The sequence below is a fragment of the Hyperoodon ampullatus genome, assembly GCF_949752795.1.
Source record: "Hyperoodon ampullatus genome assembly, chromosome: 18".
NCBI classification, from domain to species: domain Eukaryota; kingdom Metazoa; phylum Chordata; class Mammalia; order Artiodactyla; family Ziphiidae; genus Hyperoodon; species Hyperoodon ampullatus.
In genome coordinates, this window is record NC_136931.1 from 9,815,341 (window position 1) to 9,838,299 (window position 22,959).

The window sequence follows — 22,959 nt, forward strand, 5'->3', positions numbered from 1 at the left end:
TAACAACAACAACAACAAAAACCACTGAATTGTATACTTTAAAAGGGAGAATATTACAGTATTAAATAATATCTCAGTTAAAAAATAAATAAAATGATGGATTTTCACTTCTGAGATTAAGTCCCCCCAAGACGCTGGCTTCTGCCTTGCTCGCTGTTTCTTGCTCTTTGGCTGGCCCACTCAGATGAAACGCAGCTGAACTGCCATGCTGTGAGCTGCCCTTTAGAGAGGCCCACATGGCAACAACCAACAACCAACAGCCAACAAGCAACTGAGGCCCTCAGCCCAACCAGGGCCAAAACCCAAATCTTGCCAAGAACCATTAAGTGTGAGCTTGGGACAGCAGCTCCTTGATTACGGCCTGAGAAATGCTGAACCATGTCCAAATACTTCATTCACAGAAACGGTGATATGACAGATGTGTGTTATTTTAAACAACAACAAAAAACTTTCTCTAAGTCACCCAACGATGAAGAGTTGGGGTGCAAACCCACACTGGTATGGCCACTCCCTCCATGCTGCCATATTGTTTTATTCATCCCTGTGTCCTTGGAATTGGCTCCAAGGGCATGATGCTTGACACATAGTAGGTGCTCAATAAAGTTTCCTAGAACTGAGTGAAAATTTCCAATCCTCTTTTCTCTATGTGGACCTAGAAAATGAGCTCAAAAAGAAGGAGACAGAAAGAATGAGAGAAAAATACGGAAGTCTCACTGTGTTCTGTTATTCTCCAGTCTCTTGCCTGCAGATTAAATTCCAACCAAGACTCTTAGCGAATGCTGGGGACCCTGCCCTGACCCTGACAGGGACATTAATCTACGTGCAGACAGGAGGTGGTTCTAAGATTTGGCCTTGGCTGTACCAACCTCACTTATGTACTAGACGATTCACCGTCAGAGCAGCATCCTTCTGTGCTTCCCGAGAAGCAACCAATCCCTAGATATTGCAAGCCCCGAAGTTGGGGCATCAATGACTAGTATTGAAAGAGGACTTCGGTCCAGAAACAATTCACACTGCCCCTTCGTGAAGCTTTCCCTCAAACAGCCCAGGCAGAGCCCCCCACCCCCACCCCCTGCCCTCTCGCCACCCTCTGCAACACGTCTCTCTCAAGAGAGATTTATTACAGGGCTGTCGACACAATCCCACCTTTACGGAAAAAGATAAAAATAAGAAACACCTTACAAGAAGATGCCGTGGCGAAAGCTAAATCATAAATGTTTGATAAGGAATGGTCAAATCCAGACAAATAACTGTTCAATCCCACTTTGTATTTAGCAGATAAAGTCATACAGAAAATCAATGTGGTGCATTGAAAGGGGAGGAAAAAAAAAAAAACCCGCCACACTTAGGGATTGGGCTACACGGTGTTATGAAGTGGTCGCTTCAGAAGAACCTTATAACACAACGACCAGATAAATTTTTTAAATGGGGGTGCTGATTATTGACGAGCTGACCTGTCAATGGTGATCTAGCCCTCTCTTCTGCTGCTTCTCCTTCTGTGGCTGCTGGGGACAATTTCTGACAATTTCTGGGGTGACACACGCATTCTCCGGGGGAGATGGTGGAGAGGAGACTGGTGCCACTGTAAAGGACCATTAGGCAAATCCTATGAAACTAATCGTTTCAGAGATGCACACAACCCTTGCTCCAGCACTTCTGCTACTGCAAAATCGCCCTTCTGATATCCTGGCACGAGGAGATGAAGGGCACGCGCAGGAGTGTTCGTGACTGAATCGTGTGTAAAAGCATAACATGGGTTCAACGTACACGTGTCCAGAGAGGAGTGAATGAGTAAGTGACAGGACACCACGTGGTAGAATGTGACGCAGTCACGGCACGACGGGCGGCCGAGCTACCTGTGCTCGTACCAAATAATCTCCAAGACATTATCACATAAAAAGAGCAGGGTAATGAACAAAATGTAGTCAACGGTCTTGGGTGCGTGCATTTTTTTAAAGGCTATACATATCTACATCTGATGGTAAATGCATATGAGGTTTCTGGAAGAATCCACAACAAACCTTTCTTTGACAGATGGTTTCTTTTGGAGAAAGTATTGGAGATGAGGGATGGAGGAAAACTCTTAACTGTCAAATCTTATCGAAAGTTTTGAAATTTTACCATGAGCTTCTATTCCTTTTAACGTTTATTTCCCCCAAGTGGGGTGGCAGGCAGCAATACAGACAATCAGAAATGAAACAAAGCTTCAGGTAAAACTCTTCCAGGATGAGGAAGGCCTGGCTTGTTTTGTGAATTATCTGATAGAAGATGCAGGGAACTTTGGACGTTCATCACTACATCTCCATCCCAGGACCTCTCCCAGCAGAAACTGAAAAGCCAGCCTGGATCCTCCTCCTGTGCTGAGCGGTCTCCTCCACCTCCAGGGAGAAGATCAATGCCTCCAATTTCCTTCTGTTTCCCCCAGGCCCACACCGAACCTCCTCAAATAAATGGAAGGGGTTTCTGCCAGAGACGGGGGACCTTCCCGTGCACAAGTGCATTTCAGACGTGGGCTCAGAGTGGCCAATCTACTTTCAACACTTTCTCTGCAAGGTAATAACCTCCTTCCTGCTGATGGCATTATTTTATATAGTCTGTAATTAAAAAAAAAAAGAAGCAAAGTTTACAAAAGTAAACAGATGGGGGAAAGGCCTTCCGAAACAGAGGATAATGAAAGCTTGCTAAAAAGAGTAAATGCTTGCACAGGCAAAATCAACAACTCCGGTGTCACCATGGTGAGCGATGTGCTGGCTTTGAGGTGAAATAATAGGAAATGAAGATCAATTAACAATGTACTGATGAGCCTAAAACGAGTCGACTTTATTACATGCATGAACAGAGAGTTAAATTCCTGGGGGGGAAGGCCCTGGGGATGGATGAGAAAGCAGCTGATGAAAGGGAACTGGAGGCCTAGTGGTTCGTTCTCCTGCAATAAACATCTAAGAAGAGTCAGGCTGTATGTCTAAGTAAGCAGAGTGACTTAGACAAATGAAAATACTTTTCTCAATTTATCTTTGACTTGGCGCTTTCTATCTTCATATAGGCAAAGATCAGATCAGTGTGATTTTTCAAATGCTTTTGGGCACTGGTGAACTAGCAGAAAAGATCCCATTAGACAAATAAACAGAACTCTCCTGCCCAGCCTTTTGGAGTAAGATGTTAGTACTGGGCTTTATAAGTGCACTCAAGCAACATTTGATAATTGATTAAAATGATGTCTTCAAAGATATTTTTCTTACGTTGAACTTTCAACCAGACTTTTCAAACTTTAGGGTGCATCAGAAGCCTCTGGAGGGATTGTTACAACAGGATGTCTGGAACCCATTCCCAGAGTTTCTGACTCAGGGGGTCTGGGGTGTGGCCTGAGAACGTGCATGTCTAACAAGCTCCCGGGTGATGCCAATGCTGCTGGCTTGAGGACCACGCTTTGAGAACCACCAGTGCAATGGTTATAAGCTTGGACTGTGGAACCAGTTGGACTTGGTTTGACTCCTTAGCTCTGCCACTTGGTTATCTGTGATTTAAGTGGTCAGGTCATCCCTCTGTGCCGCAGTTTCCTTGCCTGTGAAATGGACATGAGAGTAAAACCTGTTTGTACTGGGTTAACTAGTGTTTCCACAAAGTTTAAGTCCACTTGGAACCTCAGAGGGTATTTGGAAATAGGGTCTTTGCAGAGATAATTAAGTTAAAATGAGGTCATACTGGATTCTGGTGGGCCTAAATCCAATGACTGGCGTCCTCTTAAGAAGATAGGACACACACACTCAGAGGGAAGAAGGTGGTGTGAAGTCGGGAAGAGAGAACAGAGTTCTGCCACTGTGAGCCCAGGAACACCAAGGATGGCTGGAGCCCCCCCCAGAAGCTGGGAGAGAGGCTTGGAACCAATTCTCACTCAGAGGCCCAGAAGGAACCAGCCCTGCCAATGCCTCAATTTCAGAATTCTGGCATCCAAAACTGTGAGAGTATACATTTCTCATATTTTAAGCCACCCAGTTTGTGGTACATTGTTAAGGCAACCCGCAGAAACTACTCTACTGCTTTATGGAACTCTCGTGGGGATTAAATTACTGACTACACAGCAAGTGTGTGGACTAGGGCTTGGCACATACTGGGCGTTACTGAAGCAGTAGTTCATATTACTGTTTTGGTTTTATTCACACTTTCTTTCGCTCTGATCTATAAGAGTATAAATACTTTATCTTGGGGAAAAAAAAAACAAAACACATCAAAACTGTAGAGAAGGGGCTTCCCTGGTGGCGCAGTGGTTGAGAGTCCGCCTGCCGATGCAGGGGACACGGGATCGTGCCCCGGTCCGGGAAGATCCCACATGCCACGGAGTGGCTGGGCCCGTGAGCCATGGCCGCTGAGCCTGCGCGTCCGGAGCCTGTGCTCCACAACGGGAGAGGCCACAGCAGTGAGAGCCCTCGTACCAAAAAAAAAAAAAAAACAACAACTGTAGAGAAGGGCATAAAGCATGGGTTCTCAACTAGGGGTGCTTTTGCCCCCTGACCACGGGATATTTGGCAATGTCTGCTGATACTTTGGGCTTTTCAGGATTGGGGAGGCAGGTGGAAGCTACTGGCATCTAGAGAGTAGAGGCCAGGGCTGCTGTTAAACAACCCACAATGCACCCCACAACAAAGAGCCAGCCGAACCACAAGTCAACAAACAGTGTGAGGTTGAGAACCTCTGGTACCAGATGAAACATCAAAGTCACCTGGCCCTTGAGTCAGGCTTCCCAAGTGTGTCTAGCACTACAGGGCCGAGTCTTCCTGAAGAGAACAATCACCACCAACATCCACACTCTACCCACAAAAGAAAACTGAGTTAATAATAATAAAAAAAACCAATAGTATCATCATCAGCAAATCAAGAGTCGAGCATGGCCCAGGGGAGGGAGCCTCCAGTTGTTCTCTGATCCACCTCCCAAGCTACAGAGGGCAAGGTGGCCCCCGTCTCCATCAGGAATCACAGGCTGGGAAAAGCAGGAGGGGCCCGTGACCCGTCCCCAGGCCCTGGCTGCAGAGTGCAAAGACCGAGTGTACCACGGGCCCAGGGAGGAAGGATGGTAACAACCCAGGCAAGGGACGACAGCAACCAGAGCTAGGGCGCTGATGGCGGAGATGACCCACGTGGCCAGACCCAAGGCAGTAAGCGACACAACTCAGTGATGGCAGGACACACGAGAGGGTGAGGCTGTGGGAGGCGACAGCTGCCTGGTGTCTGGATTGTGCGGGTGGATGAACGGAGGTGCCACTCAGACACCCGGAAAGCACCAGGAGAGGCCTGCGCTATCTCCAGAATTCAAGGCATGCGTGAACCCAGAGGGAAAACCTGCTCATCAAGTGTATGCTCGAATGCCCTGATGCCCCCGAGTCTGGGGGTGAACTGAGACTGTCAGAGTGACCCTTGGAATGGCTGCTGTCCACATCCTTTCTCTAAGTGTCCTTCTGCTTCCCATGAAACACATCGGACCAAAGACCCATCAATCTTCATGAGTCAGAGGAATCTACTGAAGGATCTTGGCCCCTGGCTTTGGAAGGAGTCACATGGAGGGAGAATTAAGAAGATTCACAGGGATGCGCCTTGTGGATGTGCGTCACCCAGAGGTGACAGAGAAAGGAAACGCATGTCATGCCGGTGACTGCACACCCACAAAGGCTTGATCACAGAGTGTTTATGTGCCACTGAACGATGACGGGGCAGACGGAGGCATGAAGAGGTGGCCCTGGGCTTCCCTGGTGGTGCAGCGGTTGGGAGTCCGCCTGCCGATGCAGGGGACACGGGTTCGTGCCCTGGTCCGGGAGGATCCCACATGCTGCAGAGCGGCTGGGCCCGTGAGCCATGGCCGCTGAGCCTGCGCGTCCGGAGCCTGTGCTCTGCAACGGGAGAGGCCACAGCAGTGAGAGGCCCGCGTACCGCAGGAAAAAAAAAAAAAAGAGGTGGCCCTGCACTGAACGCACGCACAAGCACACACGCACGTGCCTGCGTGTACTCACGTTACAAGAAAGAGCAGGGCATAACTGTCATTCTCAAGCTGACATGATAATTCTGCTCCTGTCTCCCCACACCGTGAGAAAGCAAACCAGGTACGGGAAGAATAAGCCATGACCCCCTCCCGAACATGCCTTTGGTACTGAACCGACATCTGACTTGATGCTGGTTTTGTTTTCCCCTGGCAAACCGAGGTGTCTCCCCAGGGCTGAGCTTGTAAGATGCACAAAGATAACCATATTCAAATTCAGGGCTGGTGGGACCGTGAAAGGGGAACACGCACAGCCCACAGGGTCCGGAAAATCAAGCCCGGAACACCTAAATATAGTCTAACTTCTAAATAAGGCTTCAGATCACAGATTTGTTTACTTTCATTTGGTGATAATTGTTCACAGCAGAACATATCAGAAAATTCTATAATAGGAACCACAGCCAGGAAATAGTAAATAATTAATCACCCTCCCTCCCAGCCTCTTGCATCTCTGTTGATATAAATGACCGTATAATTCCAAACCCAATTATCACTACTTAGCCGTTCCATTTTGTAGTTAAAATCCCACAAAATTAAAGTGCATCAATTGTTAATGGGAATAGACCAGACAAGGGATTAAAGATTATTTTAATGTTTATTTCCTGTCAAGAGATCTTTTGGCAGGAAACACCGGAGACAAAAGGCGGCACACTCAGATGAGGTTCATATATTTAAATCTTCTAACTTCTGAAAACATGATGGATATAATTACTTGTTTAATTTACTTGTTCCCTCAAGATACTGGCTGGGGAGATCAAGCCAACTTTATTATATCAAATTCTCAGAAAGGAAAGGCATCGCTCTGTAGCATCTTGTAAGCTGGTTTACCCTCAGCAATCAAATCAGATTTAGTGCCCGTGTCCCACTGGGCGATGCTGACGGAGGGGAGAGGGCTGTGTGGCCCAGGCACAGCCTCGAAGCTCCCCTGAGCCTCAGTTTCCTCTTTGTAAAATAAGGTTGACGAGGACCAGCAATGCACACTGGGTAGGAAGATGTCAGAAGACTGGGGGAAAACAGCAGAGTTAGGCCACAGTCACCACTAACTCAAAATGCAAACACAGGCATTTTGAGGTGTTTGTGATTATTTTTAAGGTGGTCACCCAGATGAACCAGAGATGCTTAGTTAATCTCTCTAGGCCATCACTGAGATAAACACGTATGCACATGCTCACACATGCATGGGCACACCCCAGAAAATACTACTGCAACATTCAGGGGTCCTTGGAACACAATTTAAGACACACTAGTCTATTTCCAAAAATGCGGACAGTAGTAAAAGTAAGTGCTATCCCAATGTCCAACCAATTTACTTAGGACGTAGGTTAAGAAAGGTTAAGAAGTTCAACGGCAATAAACAAACAAATGGGGAGAGGGATGGACTGCCAGATAGACTGATACACACACACAAAAATAATTGCTCACCTAAAATTATTATTTAGATCATGGAGAAATCAGAATCTAGAATGTGAAATATGTAATGTTATACATATACATGAGAGAGGGAGACATGAAGGCATGAAGGAAGGGATAGGATGGTTGGATGGACTGACAGACAGATAGACAGATACATAGATATAGACAAAAAAAATAATCGCTCACCTAAAATTACTATTTAAATCCTGGAAAATTCAGAATCTAGAAGGAACTTGAGTCCCTCTTCCCAGAGCGCTCAGTTTACTGTTTTAACTGTTAATTTCTGCCACCTTCATTAGAATATAAAAGCCATGCGGGCAGAGGTATCTGTTCACTGCCATACTGCTAAAACGTAAAATAGAGCCTGGCGCATAGTCGGTGCTAGATAAATATCACTGGAGTGGACAATGGTGATAATTGTGTGACCATTTTATATTTCTACAAAGGAATTCATATCTCATGATTCTCGTGTCAGTATATTAACTTCGTTTACTAGTAAGGGGCTTGGAAACTAGACGAGTTGAGAAGCTCTGCCCAAATCACACACCCAGGTGAAGGGTCAAAGCCAGTTTGAAATAACACTTTTTGACTCTCCATCCCAGGTTCATTTCGTGATGTCACTCTGGCCCTGGGACAGTGTCTCTCTGCCTGAGGGTGAGGGAAGGCACTTTGCTTTAAGTAGCAAAGACATGACTTAAGAAGAAGTTTCTGCAACAGTTTGGGTTCCCCAAAGGGGGTGTGACCTTGGGCAAACCTTCTCTCTGTATCTCTGCTTCTCCCTCTGTAGGACTCTTTGCAGTGTGAAGATGTTATATTTGCTCTCCCTACTTAAATGATGCGGGATGTGTCCACATGCAAGTAACAGATACGTGATTCAAGACCAACTTAAAACAGCTTATTCTCTCAAAAAAAAAAAAAGATACAAATGAACTCATTTACAAAACAGAAACAGACTCACAGACTTAGAAAACGAATTTAGGGTTACTGGCACGGAGGGACAGACGTGGAATTTGGGATTGACGTGTACACACTGCTAGATTTAAAATGGATAATCAGGGACTTCCCTGATGGCGCAGTGGTTAAGAATCCGCCTGCCAATGCAGGGGACACGGGCTTGAGCCCTGGTCCGGGGAGATCCCACATGCTGTGGAGCAACTAAGCCCGTGCGCCACAACTACTGAGCCTGCGCTCTAGAGCCCGTGAGCCACAACTACCGAGCCCACGCGCCACAACTACCGAAGCCTGCACGCCTAGACCCCGTGCTCTGCAACAAGAGAAGCCACCTCAATGAGAAGCCCGCGCACCACAATGAAGAGTAGCCCCCGCTCTCTGAAACTAGAGAAAGCCTGCGCGCAGCAACGAAGACCCAACGCAGCAAAAATAAATAAATAAATAAATAAATAAATTTACTTTTTAAAAAAGAAAGAAAACTTATTAAAAAATGAAATTAAATTAAATGGATAATCAACAAGGACCTACTGTATAGAACAGGGAACTCTGCTCAATAGTATGTAACAACCTAAATGGGAAAATAATTTGAAAAAGAATAGATACATGGGGCCTCCCTGGTGGCGCAGTGGTTGAGAGTCCGCCTGCTGATGCAGGGGATACGGGTTCGTGCCCCGGTCTGGGAGGATCCCATATGCCGCGGAGCGGCTGGGCCCGTGAGCCATGGCCGCTGAGCCTGCGCATCCAGAGCCTGTGCTCCGCAACGGGAGAGGCCACAACAGTGAGAGGCCCGCGTACCGCAAAAAAAAAAAAAAAAAAAAAAAAAAAAAAAAAAAAAAGAATAGATACATGTATATGTATAACTGAGTCACTTTGCTGTACACCTGAAGCTAATGCAACACTGTTAAGCAGCTGTACTCCAATATAAAATAAAAAGTTAAAAAAAAAGTTTTTAAATAGCTTCTTCTCTGACCACCAAAGTCCAGAGGTGGACGGGCCACAGGTACAGCGGAACCAGAAGCTCTATGATGCCCCATTTAACCCGGGTTTCTCCACTTGTTTCTCTGTCCCCTTTGGGGACAGCTTCATCTCAGGCTGGAAGGCTGCTTGGGCACAAGATGGCTGCAGAGCGTCCAGGCTGAGCCAATGTCCGGAGAAAGCAGAAAGTCTGTCCTTTCCTCGTGCAACACTTTCAGGAGTAAGAAGACCTTTCCCAGGAGTGCCCTCCATTTTCACGAGTCAGGATTGGGTCACACGTCTGATTCTAAACCAGTCTCTGGCAAGACACGTATGTTAGCTTGATGGGCTTAGGTTAATCAGTGGAGGCAAAAGGGTTATCGGGGAGTCTGCCGTCATAACCGCTATGCTTACGTGACACAATATACGAGGCAAAAGTAAATAATAAAATACACCCGAGTTCTTATTTTTAAAAGTACAGTGCCCATTTCACGTGTTATGTAAGTCAAATCATTATGCTGGACACCTTAAACTTACACAGAGCTGTCAATTATATCTCAACAAAACTGGGAGAAAAAAAATAAGCTTTTAAAAGAAATATAAATAAATTTCCTGAAAAAACAAAATAAAAATACAGTGCTCAAACTGCAAAACAGCCTAACTATCCAAAAATAGAGAAATGGTTAAACAAAATACAATTCATTCATATGGTACTTTTTCTAAGCAATGGTTAGTGACATGAGAAATTCTTATTCAAGAATATACACACACACAGACACACACAGAGATGAGGAGCCCAATTTGTTTAAAACAAAAATGTCTTCACTCTGAAGAAAGAAAGAATGAACAAAGAACAAAATATTAAGAGTGATCATCTCAGGACAGTGGAGTTAATAGAACGTTTTAATTTTCTTCTGCCTCAGTTCCTAAATTTTCTTCTCTTCTCCTTCTTCTACCATGCACACTACTGACTACATATTCAAAAAATAAAAGTTGGTTTTTCAAAGTAACAAGTGACTCCTGATGGGGAAAAAAAGGTTGAATCAGGTCTTACGCTTGGGTCCGGTCAAAAAACTTACTAAGATCATGAGTTAAAGGTTAAGAAATTCACAGTGCAATAAAAACGTATACATGTATAAAAGAAATATCTGCCTATCTACCAACTGTGTTTTCATCACAAAGAAATCAGAATCTAAAAAGAAAAGGAATGTGGCATCTTGTCTCCAGCACCCAATTCTTGAGCGTGATAAATCCTGAGTCCTGGGAGGAGGGGGAGTGTTGGCTGGGAGGTGATGACGGGAGAGCTGTCTAGGTGACTCACAGGGAAACCCTGAACAGGTTGAGAAATGGCTGTGCCTGGAGCGCTAGGGAGAAGAGCGAGCTGAGGAGGGTCTGAGTGATTTATCACGACTTTCTTTACAGCCCCTTATAGCGTCCACGACTGCACTTGGCACTCCTGGGACACAGCTTCCAAACATGTTCTAAGTAACTCAGAGCCTTGCTTACAAGCCACCTTCTGGACACCTGGCTTATCGTGAGGGCTTAGAGATACTTCCTTTAAAGCAGTCCCAGGGGGGCTTCCCTGGTGGCACAGTGGTTGAAAGTCTGCCTGCCAATGCAGGGGACATGGGTTCATGCCCCGGTTTGGGAAGATCCCACATGCCGCGGAGCGGCTGGGTCCGTGAGCCATGGCCGCTGAGCCTGCGTGTCCGGAGCCTGTGCTCCGCAACGGGAGAGGCCACAACAGTGAGAGGCCCGCGTACGGAAAAAAAAAAAAAAAAAAAAGCAGTCCCAGGAACGCCAATCATACATTCATTCTTACACCTGATCTCGGCAGGAAATGATCATCCCAAGAAAGCAACTGATAACAGTGACCATCCTTGTGCCTGGCACTCTGCCAGCCATTTTACCTACAGAATATCTAACTCCATGAGGTAATACCTAACAAGACTTCCCATTCCAGAGGTGATGAAACTAAGGCTCAGAAAGAGTAACTGTGTTACGAGTCCAAGCAGTTTGGTAGAAACCAGCTGGGTCTGATTCCAAAGCATGTGTTCTCTGATACTTCTTTTCAGGGTTCAGGGTAACTGCAGCTCCACTTCTCAGCCAAGCACTGATGCTTCCCATCTGCACTGGTAGCAGACAGGGTGGCAGGGGACACGGTCTGGGGAGGTGAGCTGGGTCTCTGGAGGTATATGTGCTGACGTTCTTTGGGAAGAGAAGGAACAACCAAGCATGTAACAGGTAAAGGCAAGGGTTTAGCCCTAGACCTTTGATGAGCACCAAGGGTGCAACCTGGCATCACTCTGGCCCACCTTTGATACACTTTTAACAATCTGCTCACACTTCCAGGGAGCTGCATGGCTTCCCACCTCCAAGGGACTTGTTCTCCTGCCAGAGTAAGACACTGAATAGCTGCTTGTATCCACCCTGACATCCACAGATATTTAAGAGTCTAATTCGATCGGTACTTCTTTTCTGTAGACACAGAGCAACCACAGCCTTCTGGGCATCTTGGGGCGCTCTCTCTCATTCGCCTTTCCTGTTTAAGCATGCTGGGGATGCACACACATGAAATAGGGCAGTTTAAGTCAAGATGGTGTACAGCAGTGCCACTTTGGTGCTTAACAATGTAAGAAACCTTTGTGGAGGCTTCCCTGGTGGCGCAGTGGTTGCGAGTCCGCCTGCCGATGCAGGGAACGCGGGTTTGTGCCCCGGTCTAGGAAGATCCCACATGCCGCGGAGTGGCTGGGCCCGTGAGCCATGGCCGCTGAGCCTGCGCGTCCGGAGCCTGTGCTCCGCAACGGGAGAGGCCACAGCAGTGAGAAGCCCGCGTACCGCAAAAAAAAAAAAAAAAAAAAAAAAAAAAAAGAAACCTTTGTGGATCCTGATATCAACCAAGAGATGCCAGGTACCTGGGCCTCGGGTGTGGGGGGGTCCAACTTGCTCGTGAATATGAGAGCTAAACAGATGGGCAATGGCTCCAGCCTTCAAGGGGTCATCAACTGAACACAAGAAAAGCCAGATTCCCGTCAGTCCCAGGCTTACAAGACTCTCCATTAAGGAGAGTTGTTATAAGGGTTTAGGATATAAACCCAACAGCCAGCCCACGTTTTCCCCCACCCCTTTTTCACTGGAAGGCGTGTCATCTAGGTGATGGTATAAGCCCTGAAATTTTCTGAGTGCAATAGGTGGCTGGCTTGAAGAAATCCACAGTGGAACGTTTGTAGGCCAGGTGAGATTTGTGGGATGGGGGAGATGTGGCAATGGAAACCCATTCCATAACCCTTCACCGGGCCTAAAAGTTACTATGAATGGAATTCCTAAAAGTCCGTGTTGGCCTCTGATTTGAAACTATTAAATCTGGTTCCCTGAGAACACTTCCATTATAATAAATACATCACTAGGACAACATATGCTAACTGCACAATCTCAAAGACTAGCGTGAACAACCTATGCATGAAAAATGCATCGGAATGTGGCTATCCTGGATTCACACCACCAAGACTTTAGAAGTGGGCTGAGTCGCTGGGTGAATATCAAACATCTTATGAACAGGCTGACGTCATGGCGGACGACAGTGGGAAGCTGGACACCAGGACCCTAATTTCACACAGGTGACAAAACTGAATCTGTGTTCATTTGGAACACGGGTGTTATCTCCAGCTTAAGGAATTTAAGGAGGAAATCATCTGTAAATGTACAGATATGAGTATGTTTTCCTGAAAGACAAAATATTACTCAGCCATAAAAAAGAATGAAATAATGCCATCTGCAGCAACATGGATGGATCTAGAGATTATCATACTAAGTGAAATAAGTCAGACAGAGAAAGACCAATATCATATGATACCACTCATATGTGGAATATAATTTTTTTAAATGATACAAATGAACTCATTTACAAAATAGAAGCAAACTTAGATATTGAAAACAAACTCATGGTTCCCAAAGGGGAAACATGGGGGCGGGTGGGATAAATCAGGAGCTTGGAATTAACATACACACACTGCTATATATAAGACAGATAACCAGCAAGGACCTTCTGTATAGCATAGGGAACTCTACTCAATATTCTATGGTAAGCTATACGAGAAAAGAATCTAAAAAAGAATGAATATATGTACACGCATAACTGAATCACTTTGCTGTACACCTAAAAACGAACACAACATTATAAATCAACTATAATCCCACAAAATTTTTTTAAAAAGAGTGCTAAGCAGACACACACAACTTTTCACCTTCAAAGCACGTCCTGAAATTAGAGAGACACTATGGTCACTATATGTAGTGATATATTAAAAGGAAAAAAGATGAGATCACTTTTATGCAACTCAGCCAAACACTTTTTCTTTTTCTTTAATTTAATCTGTGTTCATTCTTCCTGTTTTTCTTCTTCTTCATCCCTCTTCCCTCCTTCCTCAGACGTTTCAGCCAGTTGTCCAAGCCTCTAGCTGCTGTGAGGAGTACACAGATAAACTACAACAGAGCCTGCCCTCCAGGGAGTTACACTTAGATCAGAGACCTAGATCAAAATGGCAGCCAGGGCCTTGGATTCAACCACAGATATGAGTTTGGATCCTTCACTGCTTATCACCTTGGGAAGCCAAGGTCACTTAATTCCTCTGGCTGTCCATTAACCTGACCTGTAAAATGGGGGCTGAGAGTATATTTGTGGGGTTCCCCTAAGGGTTAAATGAGATAACGGGTGAACCCATCTTGCGCACGGCAGACCTTCAACACATAAAATAATCATGCGACAACAGTAACAAATTATTTTAACCAAGGTCAAAAGTGGACAGAGTCATAAAAGAAGGACCAGTGGGAGAGGAGGAGAAAAGGAAGGGTGGGGGAGGGAGGTCAAGGTCTTGGTGTGTGTTGATACACAGGGGAAGAGTTGTGTGAAAAAAATGAAGCTGGGGCAAAGTTAGCCTAGCAGTAAACCAAGGCCACCCAAATGAGATTAAACAGCGGCCATTTATTCAAAGCTTGTTATCACAGGAGAGTCAGCCACCATCACTGGTGTCTGGCAGAGATGGAGGGGCGGGCAGGGGAGAGGACAAGTTTCCTAGTGAGAAGAGGGCAGGCTTCAGTGTGTTCTGACTGGAGGCTGTTGGCCCGGGGAAGCTGAAGGCAGGCCAGCTAGAAGCTGCTTGGCTTGGGAGCATATTTGGCTTTCTCTAATTGGTCCTGAGTTGGAAGAGAAGGCGAAAATGAGGGATGCTGAATGAGAAGCCCACGCACCGCAAGGAAGAGTAGCCCCTGCTCTCCGCAACTAGAGACAGCCTGTGCGCAGCAATGAAGACCCAATGCAGCCAAAAGTAAATAAATTAAAAAAAAAAAAAAAAAAGGAGGGACGCTGGGTGTTACCAACCAAGTCCTGACCATTTTTGCTTGATGGCTGCAGGGCTTGTGGGTCAGAGTTCTGTGATCAGAGACAGTCTGGCCATTGTCCATTGGTATGTTCAGTCTCTCATTAGCAAGACCATTTGGTGACCCGTAACCGTTTACCCCAGAGTTATCCACGAAGAAGACTGTGATGAAAACTCGTCCCCAAAGCAGGGTGTGCACGGGGACTGGCTGGCTGCAGATGAAGGGGGTGGCCACCCACAGTGCCTCCGGAGCACAAGGGCTTCACAGCATTCTCAGAACGCTCCCCACAGGCCAGAAACAGACTCCCCGTCGCCCTGGGCCTTTGTGTAGGGATACGCATGAATTAGAGAGGAAAAAGGTGCTCTGGTGTCCTACAGAAATAGCCATTTTTCATACAACTCCTGGGAGGTGGTAATTTATTCAGTCATCTTTCAACATAATTCCTGTCTGACTGATTTTCTCCCTGCCTCCATCTTCTCCAAGGTGCCACACACCTGTCCTGGGTGAATAAGAAAGTATGGTGTAGGCATAGGAGGGTTCAAGAAGCCGAATGAATAATGGAAAAGACTAAGCTAAAGCAAATGAAAAAGAAAAGCTCTCTGTTCGTATAAAATTTCTGCCAAAGTAATTACTAATGTTGCTCTTTAGAAAAATAGCAGTAAAATCCTCTAGCTCTTTAGGGTTGGAAGGGGAAAGGGCTGGGATCCCCCAAAGCAGAAATACTTGGTTTCATGTCACCAGCCTTAGCCAACACATTTTGGCCTGTGCTCTAGAAGCTTCTGTTTGGGGGGTAGGGTTTAAACCGTGGATCTGCCACTTAGCGGCCAGGAGATGCTGAGTTTCACTGCGGGTCGTTCTGAGGAATAAGGGAGGTGATATTCTAAGGACGGGTGTGATGCCTAGCGCAGAGTGCGTACTCAGGAAATGTAGCTGTTATTTTATAAAATGCGGAGGAATGCGCCTAGTCTCAGAGAATGCTAGCAGTGAAGGTTAATAAAATGGAAATTAGGCCTACAAAAGCAGGCTGAAGTCCATTCCCTTCCCTAACAGACCCAAAGGTGCTGTGCAAAATATTTGATTACATATTGAAGAGGGACCATTATCCTCTAATCCTGTGCTAATTTGTGTAATGATGTAAATGTGTAGAAAGGCACAAGAAATCAGAGTAACCAGCCAGTCTCCAAGGTGGGAGGAGAGGTAAGCCAGACAGTAAAGGGAGCTATTCCACGTCCTTTGCGTGTGCCTGGCCAGCGTTCATTTGCCTTTCCAGTAAAGCACCCTGATTCGTGAGGGAAACAGCCCTACCCTCGGTCCCAATCCACATGTTTTCGAATGTCACGGTGGCATGTGGCTTCTGCCGTGCAATCATTTCTGCAGGCTGATTCAAGGATCTCCACCCCCGCCCAACTAGACCAATGACGGTCAACTGGTCAACTCCAGGTTTTGACAAAAAGTGCAGCTGGCTTCACCATCATCAAGGAAAGACGTGTGTGTGTCTACAGAGGGAAAAGCTGAGCCACAAAAGGGACGAGACAAATTCTTGATGACATCTGCTGAATACCCGGGTCCAGCAAAGGCTGAACCAGTGAGAGCCCTGGAGTTTTCACTTATATAAGGTAATAATTGCTTTCTGTTTTTGCTTTTTTCTGTAGCCAGCTGAGTACGGTTTCTGTCACTCACAACCAAATCAGCCTGACTGATTGGCTGAAGAAAGAGAAAAGGAAGGAGATTCTAGACATGGGTCCCTGCCTTCAAGAAGCTTATGTTCTAGTTAGAGACGCGTACACAAACCAAGTAAACCAGTAAATAAAATTGTAAGTATGTAAGGTGAGTACTATGAGGTAAGGGAGCTGAGGACAGAGATAGAGGAGCAGTGCTTTACTTAGTTAGGACAATGTGGCAGACAGAACAGTGGTGCCAAAAGATGGCTGTGCTCTAATCCTCGAAACACATAAATAGGTTAGTTTACACGGCAGAGGGAGCTCTGCAGATGTACGTGCGTTACAGCTCTTGAGATGGGGAGAGTACGCTGAACGAGCCAGGTGGGCCCAACGGAAGGTCCTAAAAAGATGGAAAAGTCAGACAGGAGGAGGAGAGTCAGAGAGACTTAAAGATGCTACGTTTGCTGGCTTTGAAGATGGAAGAAGAGGGCCGCGGGCCGGGGAGAGCGAGCCACCTCTAGAAACCGGAACAGACTGTTCCCTAGAGCCCCAAGGCCCTGCCAACACCTTGAATTCAGCCCAGGGAGACCCGTTTCAGACTTTTCATCTCCAGAGCAGCAGGAGAATACATTCATATTGTCTAAGCCATCCAGTCTGCATTCATTTAGTACAGCGGCAATCAGAAACTAATACAGACACTCAGGATTGGCCTCTTTGAGAAGCTTTTATACTAAGAGCTAAAGGATGAGGAGATGGCCATACCAAGAGGGAAGAAGACCAGGGCAGGAGAGGGAACGGCATATGCAAAAGCTTGGGAGGGGAAAGAGCTTCACGGGTTCTGAGAACGTCAAGATCATTGTGGCTGGAATGATACACATACATATACATTGCTTAGCCTTGAGGTTTACAGAATTTAAAGCACCATGAATATTCAATGCAACCCAACTTTTGTGGAAACAAAGCACTCTTTAGTGATTTCCTTGATTGGAAACTCACTGAGGACTAGGACCCAAACTCATCCATACATTAATAATAACCAGCACAAAGAATTCCACGCAATTAGCCCTAGTAATTCCGACTTAGACGCCGATTTACATTCCTAACATGCATTCCAGGTTTTCTGGATGTGTCTCTCCTCATATGTTCTGTCCTGCTGTACCAAGCAGTATATTCACACGCCTGACCCATAAGAGGCATAAACATGGATAAACATGCCTGGGGTTTCTTGGTTTGAAAATAGATTCCCTGATGCTATATATCCCCCTATGACTTGTTCTCCCAAGTCACCCTAGAAATAATTAAAATATTTTGGCTGAACAGGAAAGTGACACATCCAGGGGTGAGCATCTGTCCACCGGCACTGCTGGTCTAATCAGAAGCTTTGCAGCAGGAGGCAGGGGGCGGTGGGAAATGGGAGAGAGAGAAGTAGTGATTTTTTTCATGAAGTATCAAGATATCAAGTGCGCTGGCGGTACTAATTATGCAACTGCCTCGTGCTGGGGAGAAAAAAAAATTTTTTTTTGTAGGGGGCTGTCCCCTACACCACTTCAGCTGCTGAGCGAGCAGAGAGGAATATGAATAAAGTCAGTGGGCACAAGAAGTCCGGGGCTTCCTTTTAAATCAGTTCCTAGAAGGCGAGGAACCAGTATATCATAGTGAGACAATCATTTATAATGGGGCCATTATTAGGAGCCAGGGTATAAAAACTGTACCTGAAACAGCCTTATAAGCAGATTCGGTGTGTGGGTAATTAACCTCCTACCCCACGGGGGGCTGGATGGCTCCGGGGAGTGGTAATGATACGGGGAAGTCATCTGTCTCCAGGTCACAGGTTTAAAGCTGGTCATGTTCTAAGGGGCCTAATTGCTTCTCCAGAGCACAAGGGGGCACACGGATGCCTCATGGGCTCGGAGACACAAGGACCAGGGTTCGAATCCCTGCACCATCCCTAAACCAGCTGTGCGATGTCTGCGCTGCTCACGAATCCTCCGGCAGCTATGGTTTGCTTTTTAAGTTTGGTTTTGTTTTTGCATAAATATGAGTATGCTTGGCACATGGTAAGTATTTGCTAAATGGTAACTATTTTCTTTTCAAAGAAGACATGTTTTTATTTCTTAGGCATGAAAAGGGCAGGAAGAGGCTATGAACATCCAGAGTTCCAGCACTGTTAGATCTCGGGTCTGGATGGCTGTACAGAGAGAGATTTTCTGCCATTTCAGGCAAACAAATAAGAGGCCCTTATCTTGGCTTATGGAGTCTGGGTTACCAGGGGCAGGGGTCATTGCAGGGCCAACATTTATTGAGAGCTTACTGTGTGCCAGGCACAGTGCTAAGTGTTTTACCTCCGTGAACTAATTTAATCCTTGCAGAATCCCCATGCAGCAGGTACTGGTAATAGTACGAGTAACAGCAATGGTAGATACTAGTCACAGGATTAATATTAGAAGCAATAACCCCAGGGTTTTACGCCTAGCGCTAAGATAAGGGACAAAACTTGAACCCAGACAGCAGGATTCCAGAATGGGTTAACTATGCCCCGACCCTAAAGGGCTGGGCACGGTTAGAAGAGAGATGTTTTTCCTGCACCTGTGACGAATGTGCCTCGGGCCCAGAAGTCCCCACCCGTGCATCCTGATGTGAAACTGTCTTGGCCTGAGCAAAAGACACAGTGGTCAACGTGGGAAGCGGCCTTGGACCTGCAGGTGTCTTAGCTGGCAGGAAGAATGTGGGGACGTATTGTGCCCATGAAACCTCATCCATCAGGCAGGTCCTAGGGGCGGGAAAATCACAGAAACAAATGAGGTGAGAACTGATGGCCTGGATGACATTGGACTTGACCTGGTGCGCACAGACGGCACTCCACAATGTTGACAGATCCCACCAAGGCTGCAACGGAAGCAGGGAACCCAGAGAGGAAGGAACTTAGAGCGAAAAAGAAAAGCGACACGGGGAAGAAAGGGGAACTTGGAGACTGAAGCCCTGGGCTCGATTCCCATCTCTGACTTCTCCCTGCTCTTCTCTCCCCTGCCCTCCCGCCCACACCCATTTCCTTACCCCTGAAATCAGAGTGAATGCTGTCCTGATGACAAGGGATGCGGAAGAATAGTCACAAATACCCCCTGATTAGGAATTCCAATTTGGGTATGTATAAAAGGGCCAGATATTTAATTTAATTTTTTTGTTAAATGGAGAGGAGATTGTAAATTATTCGGGCGTGGGCGACAGGAGAGCTCCTACCTAGGTGCATCACACCCAATGTAATGCAGCACCTAAGTGTTAACTCTCCAGGGAAACTGGTGGTTGTTTTTCTTCTCCCCCCAACCCCCGCCCCCAGCTCCGCACCTTCCAAGGACCTAACGCTCTTGATGAAAAGGGAGGAATAATCCTTTCTTTGGTGTCTGCGATCAAGATCTATTTGGTAACCCACTCCTCTAATACCGCCCGTGCAGAGAAATAATTTCGGCTCCCCGTTAATTTGAGTATTGAACTGAAATTCTGCAGCTGCTTTCTGCCAAGCCTGAAAGCAGAAATTAATTTCAATGACCCAGGCGAGTGGAGGGGAGCTCTGTCAGGTAATTAGTCTTCGTCTTTTGCTACTCAGGGTCTATCACAGCGCTAATCCATACATAAACCCGGGCATTCCCCGAGTCACTGGCAATCTGCGGGGCCATTTAACTACCTCTTGGTTGGGTTCCTGAGAGCAGGGGCATTGCAGGCAAACGGATGAAGCCCGCCTTTCATGTCTCCTCTTCCTTCTACCTATTTAGGGCCTGCGGAATTAATGCAGCTGATTTACATGTTCTTTTCCTGTTTGATCGAGTCTGCCTTTGATTAAGTAGAGCTTGGGGTGGGAGGGGGACCGGGGGAGGGGGTCCCCCCTTCCTGCAGCTTCTGACTTGCCAGTTTATTAATGAAAGAGGCACCAATATTGATAGCCCTGACACTACAAGTGCAGCAATTAGAGGGTATGTCCTTCCAGGATTCTAATTAAAAAGGAGCCGTTTTCTGCCCGGGATGGGTCCTATTGTCATATATGCCTTCGATTCTGGCTTGGGTTGGGGGCTCCCATGCCTTTTCCTTTAGGAAAATCTCCTGGCAAGTGGGGGGAATAAACACAAGTTGAAAAGCTTTGTTCTCAGTGCGGGGGCGGGGGTGGTGGTGGAGGCGTCATTGTGAAATCCAAGGAAAAGAACGGTTTTGGGAGAAGGTACCTCTTTCCAAAAGCAGCCCGCCTTCCTCCAGCCCTCTCCCAGATTCTTCTCTGGGCTTCCTGTTTTTCATGCTTTTAACCCTGAAGGACTGGGAGGTGGGTGGGGGTAGGATGTAAACAAATAAGATAGGTGCTGTGATAATTTTCTGAGCACCTACTGAAGCACCTTGCATCCGCTAGCATCGTTTACCCTTATAGCAACTCTGTCGTATGGCTTTCAGTGGTTCCATTCTACAGATGAGAAAATAATGCTCAGATCAGAGAAGCTCAGGGGCTGGTGGTTCTTTCTGATCCAAAGTCCTTCTTCACCCAACTCCGGGCACTGAATACGCCCAAGCCTATGAGGCCAGGCAGGTAGCGTAAACGGTGATGTGGATGAATCTGGAGCCCTTCCTCCATCCAAAAGGGCAGCCCCAGCTCACCCCTCCCTGTGCCTCCCTGCCAATTCTGCAGGCCAGAAGGCCAGCCCAGAGCAACGGCCTTTGGTGGCAGCTGATATTATAAGCGAACTCAAAAATCTGGAATTTTAGGTGGACTACCCCTTAAATGTTGTTAACTCCTTAACGAAGTTCATATTTGCAACTTCAGGGACACTCTACCTGCTTCCTTAGAATTCTTTAGATTCATTTTTGTTTTCTCAGTGCCTTGTATCTTTTTTTTTTTTTTTTTAATTTTGAACCCAGCTTTGCCATTTCACTCTCCTGCCTGGGTGGCCACAAGCTAGGAAATGGCTCCAGCACAAGGCTGAATTTAAAAAGGAAACCAACTGTGGGCCCCCAATGCCTTCCCCCTAGTGCCTCCAAAGCTGACATCAGAAACCCTCTCTACTTTTCAGCAGGTCTCACCCCTTCCCCAGGCCAGATGCGGAGAATCCAAGTCTGCACACCTGGAGCTGGGGAGGACGTGCTCCCCTAACCCACCTCTCCTGCTCAGTCATCTTCAACCACCCTGGGTTTTTACTCCCAGGTCACTAACGAACAGACTATGCGACCTCGGACCCTTTTATTTTTTTTTCTCTCCTTCAACACATCAGTTTTCTCATCTGCAAAATGGGAGGATAATTCTGACCTCACAGGTGTGTTGTGAGGTCCCTATGAAAAAAAAACATATGGGAAAGTTTGGACGCAGCTCCTGTCTCCTTGTAAGGAGGCCCACCAGGCTTGACCGCATGCACAAGTACCTTTGCCCAAGTTGAGATCCAAGGCAGCTAAACTACACAGGCTCGTGGATTGAGTTTCTTCCCCTGGTCTTAAAAGAACAATGATGACCACGTACTGGACAGCAAGCCAGTCTTTCAGCCTCCGTTTTTCTACCCGTCAAGCAGGCTTTATATACCTCCCTCACAGGACTGTTTGAAGATTATGGCCCCAAAGCAGGTCTGACACTTAGTAGGCCCACAGAAAAATCAAGCTCCATTACCAGCTCCGCAGACGTATGAATTCTCTTGCTTTGGACTCAATATCGCTCAGGTTTTGTCCTTCAAAGTTCTTTCTTCACGCTTAGGACTAAATCTTGAAAATGACAAAAACAAACAAAACGAAACAACAACAACAAAACCCAGACTCTTCACAGGAGCTACAACTGTGAAATCTCCTAATAATTTCTCATTTTACTGCAAATTCCTAGAAATAACAACATCCACTCCGAAACGAGAGAGAGAGAGAGATGAACTTGACAAACAGAAAAGCCCTAACGCTCTAATGTATTTTGTTGGAATCGGAAGCGCTCTGTCTTCGCTCTGACCCCCCTGTCCCCTCCAGCCTCCTGCTGGGGGCACCAAGGAAAAGTCAGAAGCGTTAGTCCGGTGTCAAGTAGCACTGCCATCCACATTCTATGAGAGTCAATTGCAATTAACCGGGCCATTCAGAAAAGGCAGGTACAGACCAGACAAAGGGAGCACAGCTAGATCTTATCAGAACCCAAGGCCAGTAGGCTGGGCCTTTCAGATGCTGTTTGCACAGAAAAAAAAAAAGTAAAAATGCTGGTGGAGGAAGAGGTGGGTAGGGAAAGGTAAGCTGAACCAAGATGGAAGGTGAGGGCAGGGAACGAGAAGAGGCAGGCACAGGGCAGAGAGGTTTACAAATAGCAAGGCTCGCGTCCAGACCTGTGCTCCGCCACGGGAGAGGCCACAACAGTGAGAGGCCCGCGTACCGCCAAAAAAAAAAAAAAAGCAACGCTGACTCCTGAGCCCAGCCCTTGGGTTCAGATCCTGACTCTGCATCTGGCTACTTAGGACGCTCAACCACTCAGCCCTCCGAACCCTGGTTGGCTTATCTGTAAAACAGGGAGAGTAACAGTACCTTCCTGTGTTTTCAAATTGACATGTGCAACAACGTTTGCAAAGTGCTGAGGGTAGCACCTGGCACGGG

General features: G+C 46.6%; 1 protein-coding gene across 1 annotated transcript in view; it reads right to left on the bottom strand.

The window, feature by feature from the left end:
- Positions 1–22,959, bottom strand: part of WWOX (WW domain containing oxidoreductase) — a gene marked incomplete at both ends in the record, with an annotated part of 983,966 nt that overhangs the window by 490,656 nt on the left and 470,351 nt on the right. The window lies entirely within an intron of this gene.